Here is a 12,532-nt window from a genome sequence, read left to right as displayed (position 1 = left end):
CATCATGAAATTTTATGGCATGTTGATCATATTTTCTACATGTTTCTTACCCATCTCTCTTTTAGAAAATAAGCTTAACAGATAGAAGATTTTCTGCAATGGTATCGTTTATGAGGAAAGATTCTTGCAGGAATTCTCTGCGCTCCAATGTAGATGTAAGTACCTGTTGTATATCACTATATTTTTACATCAGCATGCATTTTATTAATCAGCGTGAATCCAACCTTTATCTGATCTAAATTTAGTTGTAGCAAAATGTATGATTAAAGGCCACAATGTTGATTTTTGCAAGGAAAACTGCCTGGTAGTTTTGCATCCTGAGCTGCATGAGTGTACTATCTCATATCAGTGGGTTTGAATACTTTGGTTCTGCAGTGGGTTTTTCAGTGTTTTTTTACTGTGTTGTCCTGTCGTATCCGTAGCTCTTACATCATACTCCCTCCGTCCGGATTAAATGTCGCAAAAATGTATAAAACTGGATGTATCTAGAACTGAAATACACCTAGACCCATCCATTTATTTCCGGATGGAGTGAATACATGTCAATATGTCATGCCTTTCTATTCTTCAGTACCTATTCCATCTCTGCTGTAGCATGTTTTATAACTGAATCACCATTCTTCTATATAAGGCATGCAAGGGGAAGACGGCTATGTTAGAATCTGAAGGGTTACAAACCAGGTCTTTGCAAAAGATCCAAATGCCAGGAGATAATAAACCAACTCCATTTTTCATAGATACTGCTCCAGCACAGAGAAACCCAACTCCCACTGATAATAAGCAGATTCTAGTGGCCAAAGAACTAGTCCGCTCCAGTCCAGCAAAAGAATGTCAACTCCATTCTAAGAAGCGTGTGCGTATCCTCGCATCATGAAATTTTATAGCATTCTGATCATATTTTCTACATGTTTCTTACTCGTCTCTCTTTTAGAAAATAAGGTTAAACGATACAAGACTTCCTCCATTGGGATCGTATTCGAGGAAAATATCTTGCGGGAATTCTCTGTGCTCCAGTGCTAATGTAAGTACCTGTTGTATATCACTATATTTTTACACCAGCATGTATTTTGTTAATCGGCGTGAATCTAACCTTTATCTGATCTAAAATTAGTTGTAGCAAAATGTTAAAGGCGCCAATGTTGATTTTTGTAAGGAAAACTGCCTGGTAGTTTTGCGTACTGAGCTGCATGAATGTGTTATCTCATATCATGCACATTACTGAATTGTAGTGCTTCTCTGGTTGCCCATTCATTCATTGTGTCAAATGTGCTTTCGTATTACCTTACCTGGCTGATGATAGCTGTGCCATATTGTGTTAATTTGGTGTAGGCTAGTTGCCCAAATGTTCGTTGTGTCAATGTTGCTTTCCTATTATCTGACTTGGCCAATGATAGCAATGCTAGTGTGTTAATTTTGTGCAGGCTGCTGAAGATAAGAAGACAAACTCTGAAAACAGCTAGGCAACCCCATTGTTTCTTTCCAGTAAATCTAGGCCAAGTAATATGGCAATAACTCATGATTAATCCGTTTAGTTCCCGTCCTAATTTATGTTATGATGCAGTGGTCAAGACACTCTCCACTATAAATAATACAAGCTGTCGGCGTTCTAGGAACAGGGGTCCCCAGACTTGCCTGCTTGCGGCTTGTGGCGTGGCTCAAGTGGGGGCCCAGCGCGGCCCATCTTCATCAAGTCAAGCTCAAGACCCTTGCGAGGGGCCAAGCCTCGGGGGAGGACGACCGGAAGCTTCCTCATAGGCAGCCTCATCAGGCAGGCTCGCGAGGAGGCGGAGAGATCAAGGCAGGGATACCTCACGAGGAGCCCGTGACGCAAGCCATGACGATCGAGACCAGGCGGGCGCCGGCCTATGCAGTGTCCTTGTTTCCCCTTTGGTGCAAAGGGGGCAAGCACAGGCCAAGCCACCGGGCAAAGGTTACCATTCCGGTGCAACAAGACCAAGACCAGCAGAGCGGCAGGACGGAGGTCACCGTGGAGCCCAAGACGGCGTCATCACCAGTGCTTTTGGCAGCCGAAGACCACCTTTGGTCAGGATAACTTGTACTAGATGTTCCCCTTCAAAATGGCCAATTGTTGGCACCCTTCCCGCTCATTATTTGGGGAAAGCCCAGGGCCTCTATAAATAGAGCTAGCCATCGCAAGCAGAGGGACACCCAGAGAGAGAGAGAAACCCCGGAAGGACATCGAGAGAGAGGGACATCTAGAAATCTGATAGAACGCTAGCAGAGAGAGAAAGAGGCGACTAAACTCACCCCAGCTGTTCATCGGACCAGCTCAAGAACACCTTTCGTGAGGCTGTTCTTCCCTTGTACTGTTCACCATCAGCCTCCGAGGCAATCCACCACACCACACACTAGAGTAGGGTATTACACCACAACGGTGGCCCGAACCAGTATAAACCTTGTGTCCCTTGTGTTGTTCGTTGTTTTCCAGCTCAAATCACGCGAGGAGATTGGACGTAGATCGGTAGGGAGAGATCTCCGCGTGCACCCCAGTGTTCGAACCTCAAGGGTCTGCCGAAACCCGAAATTCGATATTTGGCGCGCCAGGTAGGGGTGCGCCGGAATCCTTCCTCCTCCGCATCATGTTCCGTCGCCTCGCCGTTCAGATGTCAAGTGACCCGTCTGGCAACGCCGACCACTGGGCAGCGTGGCCCGCCCACGCCGTGTCACCGGCCCAGAGCGACCTCAACCTTGCGCCTCAGGCAGCCTGCGCTCCGCAGGGCGCTGCAGGGCGCGGGAGACGCGGCCAGACGCCACCTGCCCTCACACCACGATAGGTGCAGGCCGCAGCAAGGGCCTCAAACCACGCCGCGGCCACGGCGCCGTACACCCGACAGGAGAAAGCAAACTCCAGGGCCGCGCTCACGGTGGCCCGAGAACTGCTACGGTGTCGGCTGCTGGAGGGCGGCCGCGACGTATTGCTAGAGTGAGTCGCCGAGCTCCTGGACGCCACCGCCTCAGGGACACCTCCTTTCTGCGTCCGGCTGCCACCCTAGACCCAAGGCGGGCCGTATGGCGGCGTCGTGCGCGCGCATGCAACTTCCGGCGGACTCCAGGGCCCATTCAGCGTCAACACCCCCACCGGCACCGGGCGACAAGTCGCGCCGGTCTCTTCTCAGGCCCGCGAAGGGGTGCCCGCCGTGGCCTTCAGCTTCGGTGGACCGCCGCGCCATCACCCCCAAGACAGCGCTCCAAGTCAGGCTGCGTGGCATGCGGGGCGCTACAGCAAGGCGCACGGGGCGGTGGATCAGGGGTGCACACTGGAAGAAGATCATGGCTCATTCCTCGGGCCAGGCTGGGGCGAGGAGACGCCAGGAGCTGAGCTCTTTCAGGAACCACAAGAGAGCCTCGACGGCCGCACCGGCGGCGGCAATTATCGGGTACCACTCATCCCTCAGGAGCAAGCTTATGCTAACCATGGGTCGCATGAGATACGAGTCGCCGTAGCAGGTGGCTGCCTCAATTCTGCAGCCTCATACCCCTCAGGAGGAGGGCGCAGCGGGCTGCAGGGGAGGGGCCGAGATTCGGGTTCATCACCGTGGCGGTCAGAGCAAGGTGTTGTCAGGAGATAGGCCCCCTATCTGGGAGGTGCCCCAAGGCCTGCCCCCGGCAGGGGACCCGTGGTCGTCGGGGGAACCGCCGGTGACCACTCTGCCCCATTGGCGTCGTCCTAGTTTCCGGTCGCCGTCGATGGCGGCAGAGTCAGGCGCAAGGCGGGGCCCTCATCTGGTGATATGAAGCAAGGCCGGTACCTGTGAAGAAGGCCCAGTGCCTATGAAGCTCGCCGCCCATGACACTCTCACGCAATAATGAGTGGGGCCGTACATGCCCTGGAGTCTCCGGAGAGCCGCCCTCGGGCCCCAGGTGCTCCCGCCCACGCCCAGTGGCAGCACTTAGCTCCGCGCTGGTGAGAAGACATCGAAGACTAGACTAGGTGCCGGACGCGGCCTTTTGCTTTTGCCGTTCCTTGTTGACAAGTTCTTCGATTTGGATTTAAGTTGGATTTGAGCTCGATGATTGCGTGTGTTTGGGGGAAGGGGTGTTTAGTCTCGTTTGAGCAATCTCTCGCGTTCTGGTTTTGGCTTTGCGTCCAAAGTTAGCATCGGCTGCCCCCCCCCCTCACGAGCCCCTTGCGAGCCGGGCCGGGCTTGGCACGTTTACAACCAGGACCGCTGTTACCGCACCCTTTCCGGAGGTTTTCGTCGCGGAATCTACAAGTTAATCAGAAGACACCCGAGGTGCAGCGGCCACCGCAAGCCCGCTCGGGACTCATCGGGGTCGGAAGGTACACAAGTCAGCTGACCCATCACCGGGCCAGCGACTAAGTACACACGCAACATTATGCTTACCAGGGTACTAATTGCAAAACCTTTACATGAGGGGCTTCCCCTCCCAAAATGCTCTTACATCCTTCAGGGCCAAGCGCGAACCTTCTTCGTGTAGGTTAAATAGCAGTGACATGCGGTCTGTCGGACATATCACTCACTGCGTCTTCTTGGGCATCCTCAGAGGCATCACTGGCATTGTCGACATTGCCGCCGCCGCCAGCATCTCCATCAGCGCCAGGCTCGTCCACAACGCCGCCTTCATTGGCGCCTACGACCACGCCGTCGTCATCAGACGCAAAGGCCCTGACGAGGTCGTCCATGTTGTCCTCCACCCACCGCGCCAGGTCGCCCTGGACGGCAATGGGCACGGGTGCGATGGTAGTGTCAAAGTCGAAGTGGGGGTCCTTGTCCTGCAGATGGCTGAAGACGTGGGAGAAGGCACGCCCGAGCAAGGCTCGGCTCCTCTCTTCGACAAGCCAATGGGACCTCTCGGATCGGTTCTCTAGAAACATCACCACATAGGTGAAAAATTGGAGGTTGCCGGCGTAGTTGACCTCGTGCGGCTCCTTAGCGGCAGCCTCGCAGATATATCCCAAAGCTGTGTTGGCCCTTTCTCAGAGCGTTTGTATCATGGGGGCATGCACATGCTCCAGAACCCGCCGCCGACGGATCTCGTCCTCATTCCGCTGCGCGACGGCCTCGGCATCATCAAGCCTCTGTTGGAGAAGAAGCTGCTCGGGTCGGGAAGAGGACAACTCCACCTGCGTCGTGCTGATGGCGGCTGCAGAGGAGTCCGCACGCCGCGTCACTTCGGTCAGTTTGGCCCTGAGGGGTGCGGTCCTACCCTCAGCCTCGGCCTTGATCAGCCCCAACCTCGTCTCGTATTCGCGCTCGAAGGCCGAGCAAGCTTCCGCCACGCGGCGATCGACTTCTTCCTGGGCCCGGGCTTCACGCGCGACAACATCATCCTCCGTCCAGGCCACCAGGCGCTCCCTCGTCTCCAACCGCTCAAGGTCAAGGTTACGCTCAGCGGCCTCCAGCTTCAGCGCCTCCTCGCGCTTCAGAAGCTCCGCCCAGTCAACAGAGGCCACCCCCGTCGACTCAAGGGCTGCCTGCCACAGTTTCACTTGCTGCTCCAGGGAGTTGCTCCAGGCTTGGAGCTCCCATGCGCGCTCCTCCGCATCCTTGCGCCATCGGTCTGCCTCCCGAGCCTCCTCAACGGCCTTGGAGCAGGCCTCCTGCGAAGCTGCCAGCGACGCTTCAGCCTTCGCGTTTTCGAGATCACGTTGGTGACGCGCGAGGGCGATGGCTACCTTTAGTTTGCGCCTCTCCTCATCAAGGCGCAAGCCTTCGGCCTCGAGGCGCGCATCCTCTTTAACAAGCTCTGCCTCAATCAGGCTCACGGCATCCGCCGCCCTCTGGAGGAACTCTTCGCGAAGGGCGCGTTGCTCCCGGACGCGCCTGAGCACGTCATCCGCATCACCCTCTTCCACCGGAGCATGCGGAGGGCCTCAAGGTGGCAAGCCCCCTCCTGGCGTGGAGCTTGGGGTTGGCGCCCTAGCCATCGTCGAACGGACCTCTCTGCGAATCCGGCCTGGCATCGGTCCACCCACAGAGGAGGAGCCAAAGACAGACTTCAGCCATTCACCATCTATGATCAGAGGAGGAACGCGGGGCAAGTCGGATGTGCCCCAGGAGGACTCATGAAGAAAGGACAGCGGGCACGCAGGCTCGAGGTGCCCTATGGAACGGACCACTCCACCAACTGGTCTGGCAGCAGGGGTACCGCTCGAGCTCGGCGAGCCTAGGGCCAGCGGAGAAGGCGAAGCTTGGGGGGATGGCTCCCGGGCTGGCTCAGCGGGTTCCGCAGGGCAGGGCCTGAAAGGGCCACGATCAGTCGCAGGGATAGCAAAGTAAACGAGAAAGGAAAGAAGAAGACTTACTCGTCCATGGCAAAGTACTTCCCGCGCTTCAACAAACGGCAAGGGCGGTCGTTGCCACCCAAGGCCTCCTTCCTCTTGTGGAGGGCCTCGAAGTCTACGCGGAACCGACCTAAGCGCTCGGCGCAGGGGTCGGCCTCTGGTGCAGAAAAAGCGACAAGATGATCAACATTGGAAGAGTCAGCCTGGGGGGCATCGTCAGGCATCGCCTCACGAGGAACGGCTGGGGGCTCGGAAGCCCCGGCCTGAGGAACCATAGGTCGCGACTCTGCACCTGTCGCCGCTCCAGGGCGGGCCTCGGGAGACACCTCCTTCGAGGCTTCTCACGGTATCAACACCTCGACATCGGGCGCCTCAACTCTCGCCGGTTCTCGTCTCCCCGCCCTGTCGCCCGAGGAAGGACCGTTGTGGACGGCAGGAGAAGCAACCACGACGGCTGGGTTCTCGCGGGGCCCCGTGAAGCCAGCCGGGCGCAGTCCCCACTCGTTGAAGCCGGGCATCTGCCTCACAAAATCGGCCCTGCCGGAGCAAAGATACAAGAGGACACCATTACTCCGAAGGCTGCCTGGGGAAGGATCACCAGTCAAGACCCTGAGCACCGTCCGCAGCACTTCAGGCGCCAGGTCCTCCTCTTGAAGCCGCATGCGGTCTCTATGCCCCGCAAAGTCCCACATCCGGCGAGAGTGGCGCTGAACAGGAGAAATGCGACATTGGATGAACTCCTTCACCACCTTGGGCGCTGTCACATTGAGCGCCCTCAAACTTTGGAAGCGGCGCCAGGCGAAGGCGAGCCGGGGGCTCGTGAGCACCTCATGATCCCAACCCGCATGGGGAACAGCAGGCGAGGTCGAGTGGGAGAGCAGAGGATTGGGCACTCCGACATCCACGTACAGCCACCGCTCTCTAAACCTGGCCTCAGGAGAAGGAAGGCTGAAGTCGATCCCTGAAGCGGCCGTCTCTGGCATGGCAAAGAAGCTCACGCACTCTGAGCACTGAGTGGGGTCGCTCAGGCGCAAGGAAAAGAAGTGGCGCAGTAGGGCAACGGAGGGAGGAATGCCTATCATCGCCTCGCAAACAAAAGCAAAGACAGCCAGAAGGGTAATGTACTCCGGCCCAAGGTGCATCATACGGATCTGATAATGGGAGAGCACCGCATTGAAGAAGGCGGAAAAGCGGGGAACCAGACCCGCCCATAGGGCATCGGCGAAGAATCGGACCTCCGTGACGATCATATCAAGGGAGGCATGGGACGCAGGCCAGGCCTGGTCCTGCCGCACTCGTTGAAGATAGTTGCAAGGGCGGAGCGGACCTTGTCCAAAGATTCTGGATTGAGTATGATCGACAGGCCAATGGCGGGTGTTGCCGCTGGAGGTGTGCGGGGCGAAGGCACGGGCTTCTTTCCCCTTCCTTTCTTCGTCGGTGCCATAGCGGTGAAGAGGAGGAAGAACTCGAGCCAGATTGGCGGCGGAGGCTGGAGCTCAAAGAAGAAGGAAAGGTCCGCTTAGCCGGGCGCGCTAAGGGTCCGCTTAGCCGGGCGCGTAACAAGGTGACGTGGGGAAGCGCATACGCCCACGTCCAATCAATCGCCACACGGCGCCCAAGGCTGCAGGCTATTGGGGCTTGCGGTGCTTCGCGCTTGCCCCTTCACTTCCCTGCTAGGCCAAGCCCGGGCGCGCCTTGGGCCCAGGGGCTACTGTGGGCGTTCTAGCAACGGGGGTCCCCAGACTTGCCTGCCTGCGGCCTACGGCGTGGCTCAAGTGGGGGCCCAGCGCGGCCCATCTTCATCAACTCAAGCTCAAGACACTCGCGAGGGGCCAAGCCTCACGGGGCGGACAACTGGAAGCTTCCTCAGAGGCAGCCTCATCAGGCAGGCTCATGAGGAGGCGGAGAGATCAAGGCAGGGATACCTCACGAGGAGCCCGTGACGCAAGCCATGACGATCGAGACCAGGCGGGTGCCAGCCTGCGCAGTGTCCTTGTTTCCCCTTTGGTGCAAAGGGGGCAAGCACAGGCCAAGGCACCGGGCAAAGGTTACCATTCCGGTGCAATGAGACCAAGACCAGCATAGCGGCAGGACGGAGGTCACTGTGGAGCCCAAGACGGCGTCATCACTAGTGCTTTTGGCAGCCGAAGACCACCTTTGGTCAGGATAACTTGTACTAGATGTTCCCCTTCAAAATGGCCAATTATTGGCGCCCTTCCCGCTCATTATTTGGGGAGAGGCCCAGGGCCTCTATAAATAGAGCTAGCCATCACAAGCAGAGGGACACCCAGAGAGAGAGACACCCCGGAAGGACATCGAGAGAGAAGGACATCTAGAAATCTGATAGAACCCTAGCAGAGAGAGAAAGAGGCGACTGAACTCACCCCAGCAGTTCATCGCACCAGCTCAAGAACACCTCTCGTGAGGCTGTTCTTCCCTTGTACTGTTCACCATCGGCCTCCGAGGCAATCCACCACAGCACACACTTGAGTAGGGTATTACACCACAACGGTGGCCTGAACCAGTATAAACCTTGTGTCCCTTGTGTTGTTCGTTGTTTTCCAGCTCAAATCACGCGAGGAGATTGGACGTAGATCGGTAGGGGAGAGATCTCCGCGCGCACCCTAGTGTTCGAACCTCAAGGGTCTGCCAGAACCCGAAATCCGACACAAGCCTGCCAAAATCGCCATCTGAATCTGTTCAGTATCCTCTGTCTCGAATGCAACAGAATAAATGTATGTTTGTGGACCAATTAATGGCTGAAGCAATGATGGAAATGGTGGATGAATCAGAGGTGCAGAGTCGTGCAACACAACAACTGATCAATGTTTTCAGAGACAGTGTGGCAAAGCAACAAGAACTTGCCCACATGCTTATGGGCGTCATCTGTGCTGAGGTTGCAGATTGTGACGTTGTAGATGGTTAGGTTCTGCACATTTATTTGCACTGGCATCAATCTTTGATTGCCAAGTGGATGTAATTTCCTGTAATATATTCTGGATATGCAATGTTATTCCCTGTATGCCGTACCTTTGCTCGTCGTAATGGGCTCAAATTATCTAATTTGGCCTAAAGACATGAACGAACTTTAGTGGGCCCATTAAGTTAATGGGCCGTTACTAGGACGAAAGTTAATGGTCGGCCCTCTTACCTTCCGGGTCGTTAACAGGCCGACATTGCAGCGGGCAACAGTTGGCCCTAATTTATTTCACAGGCCGTTAATAGGTTGTTACTAAGTTTGGGCTACATATGGCCCAACTATACTGTAGGCCTTTAGCAGGCCGAAAGAGACAGCGGTTTGTGTTGGACCATGAAGAGCATGGGCCGCTAAGAGGACGAAAGTCAGGTCATATTGTAAATAGCCCAACTGTGTTGTGGGCCTTTAGCAGGCCGAAAGAGAAACCGGGCTGGTATTGGACCATGAAGGGCATGGGCCGTTAAGAGGCCAAAACTAAGGTCCGACTACAAATGGCCCAACTCATTTATGGTCCGTTGACAGGCCGAAAGGCACACAGGGCCAGGAATTGGCCCAACACTTAAATGGGTCGCTACAAAGCCAAAACTCAGGTTCGAGTACAATTGGCCCAACCAATTTATGGGCCGTCAACAGGCTGAAAGTGACACCGGGCCAGAAATGGGCCCAACACTTAAATGGGCCGCTAAAAGGCCGAAACTCAGGTCCGACTACAAATGGCCCATCAGATTTATGGGCCGTCAACAGGCTGAAAGGCACACCGGGCCGGAAATTAGCCCAACATTTAAATGGGTCGCTAAAAGGCCGAAAGGTGTACATCCTGAAAATTGGCCCATCCATTAAATGGACCGTTAACAGGCCGAAATCTCATCGGGTCGATATTGAGCCCAAATATATAGCGGGCTGTTAACGGGCTCGAACTGACGATGGGCTGCAATGGTGTCAAATCTTTAACGGGCCGAATTGGCACATCTCGTATGGGCCATGGGATTAAATGGATCTGACACAAGTAGGCCTTATATGGGCCGGCCTGCTAATTTTTACTGGGCCGGCCTTTTTCACCGGAATGGGCCACTATTGGGCCGTGCCACGTGTCGACCTATCATAGGCGCCTCCTGTCCAATGAGTGGATGACATCTGTCCCAACGATGAGCCGACACGTGTTTCCTCTAGCCAATGATGATTTTACACGTGGAAATCCCCATTGGTCAGGGCTGTTAACGGGTTATCAGATCCAAAACCCGACCCGACAGCTTAACGGCATTCCGTTATGGTGGATGCCACGTGTCGGTCACCCTTGATGAAAGCACTTCTGTGACGCGCGATTTATCGTCATGGAAGTGGACACTTCCGTGATGATAATTTTGGTAATGTCATGGAACACTTCTACGACAGCACAGGTATGACTATCTTGATTCTGTCATAAATTTGGCATGGATGTACATGCATGACAAAAAAGGCGACCTACTGTGACAAACACGTATCATCACGGAAGTGTATTTTTTTGTAGTGCCACCTCGCGCCAGAAGGACGTGAGGCGTGTGTTCGCCGCACGCCGGCACGCGCCCGTGCCACCTCCTGCCTGACTGCCTGCGTCCCCGATGCCCTGGGCGCCTCCAATGCTGCCACACAGACCCCCTGGCCCCTCTCTCACTCTCCCCGTGTCCGTCCCCCTCCTCCGCTCTCTCTGCGCAGCACCACCGAACGCCACCATCGCCGCCGCTCGCTGCTGCCGCGGCCACAGCGATCTCCTCGCCCCTCTGTCGTGTCCACCAGCACCTCCGTTGAGCTCCACCTCCCCAAGCCGAAGGAACCGAGCCCGGACGCCCTGCATCACCTCCATGCCATCGTCTTCAACCTCGGGTTGACCAAGATCGCCGTTGCCCGTACGTCGCCGTCAGGCTGCCCCCGAGCTCACCGTCTTCTTCATCTGACGTGAGCCCCTGCCTCTTTCCCCTCTCTCCCGTGCTCTTTTCCTCGACATAGCCGCCACTTTGCCGACGATCGAATCGCGCCGCCACCTGAGCCCCTCGCCGCCATGGCCACAGTCACCGTAGCCCCCAACCGAGCACACCCACGTGCTCACCGTACCTCGCAGAGGCGTAGGTGCTACGCCCGCATCGCCACGCCCACTGCAGCTTCGAACCCGACCTCGCCCGAACTCCGGCTGCCGCAGATGACCTTGCCGCGGTCGTCTTCGGCCACCCCAGCTCCCGCCGTCTGCTCCATCAGCTGCGCACGAGCAGTAGCTCTTCGTAGAGCCTCTCCACACCCAAAACCATCGCCTGTGGGCGATTTCCGAAGCCCTCCGCCATCTCTGGCCTCGCCGGCGACGAGCCGCGGGTCAACTCCGGTGGGGTTGACCCCGTTTGACTGGGGTTTGACCCCCTGAGTCTATGACATGGGGTTTAACCACTAACTAGCTCTGTTAACCACTGGGTCATTGACCAGTGGGCCCCACTGGTCAGGTTTAACCCGAACCACTTCATTGACCGCTGACGTTAGTGTGATGTCATGCTGACGCAGTAAATCATTTACTGGATTTTGTTTAATTCTAAATAAACAGAAAATCCAGAAAATGTTTTGAACTTCCAAAAATCATAGAAATTCAACCGTAGCTCAGAATGAAATAAGTTATATATGAAAAATGATCAGAAAAATATGAAGAATCTGTTTATGCCATGATCATGCATGTTGGAACAAGTTAACCTCACTGAATAGGAAAAATGATGATTAAGGCAATTTATGAAATAACATTTGGAGTTGGAATTTGATCTTGTTTGAGTTCCACTTCAATTAACTTGGCTAGATATTGCATTAGGTGAATTCAGTACCTTAACATGACATGTCATTCATGTGAATGTGCATTGCAGTGATTGTGTTCCTTCTTTGCTAGTCTGTGATTGTTTCCCCTCAGTAGACGTATGTTCCGATGATGAGTCCGATGACACCGATGAAGAGCTATACTATCTTCAGAAGTGCCAGGCAAGCAAAACCGCCTTGTTCATTCCGACACAATCCCACTCTCTCGCACCTGATCTCTTTTACTACATTACGACAACAACGATTCAACTATTACATGCTGCAGTAGTTGAACCCCTTTCCTTTGCATGACTTGTCATTGCCACAGTAAATAGATGAAACCCACTAGCATGAAAAGGAGTTGTTTGAGCCCTGATGTGCCTACTCATTCATGCTTGTTGTTATGCCTGCTACTGCTTAGAGTTGGGTCAGGTCTGATTCATCGGGAATGAATTGGAACGTGGTGAACATGTCCTACCGTTGAGATC

Source organism: Triticum urartu, chromosome 3 (assembly GCF_003073215.2).
Source record: "Triticum urartu cultivar G1812 chromosome 3, Tu2.1, whole genome shotgun sequence".
NCBI lineage: Eukaryota > Viridiplantae > Streptophyta > Magnoliopsida > Poales > Poaceae > Triticum > Triticum urartu.
The sequence above is the reverse complement of the archived record's forward strand: the minus strand, read 5'-3'. Positions refer to the sequence as shown.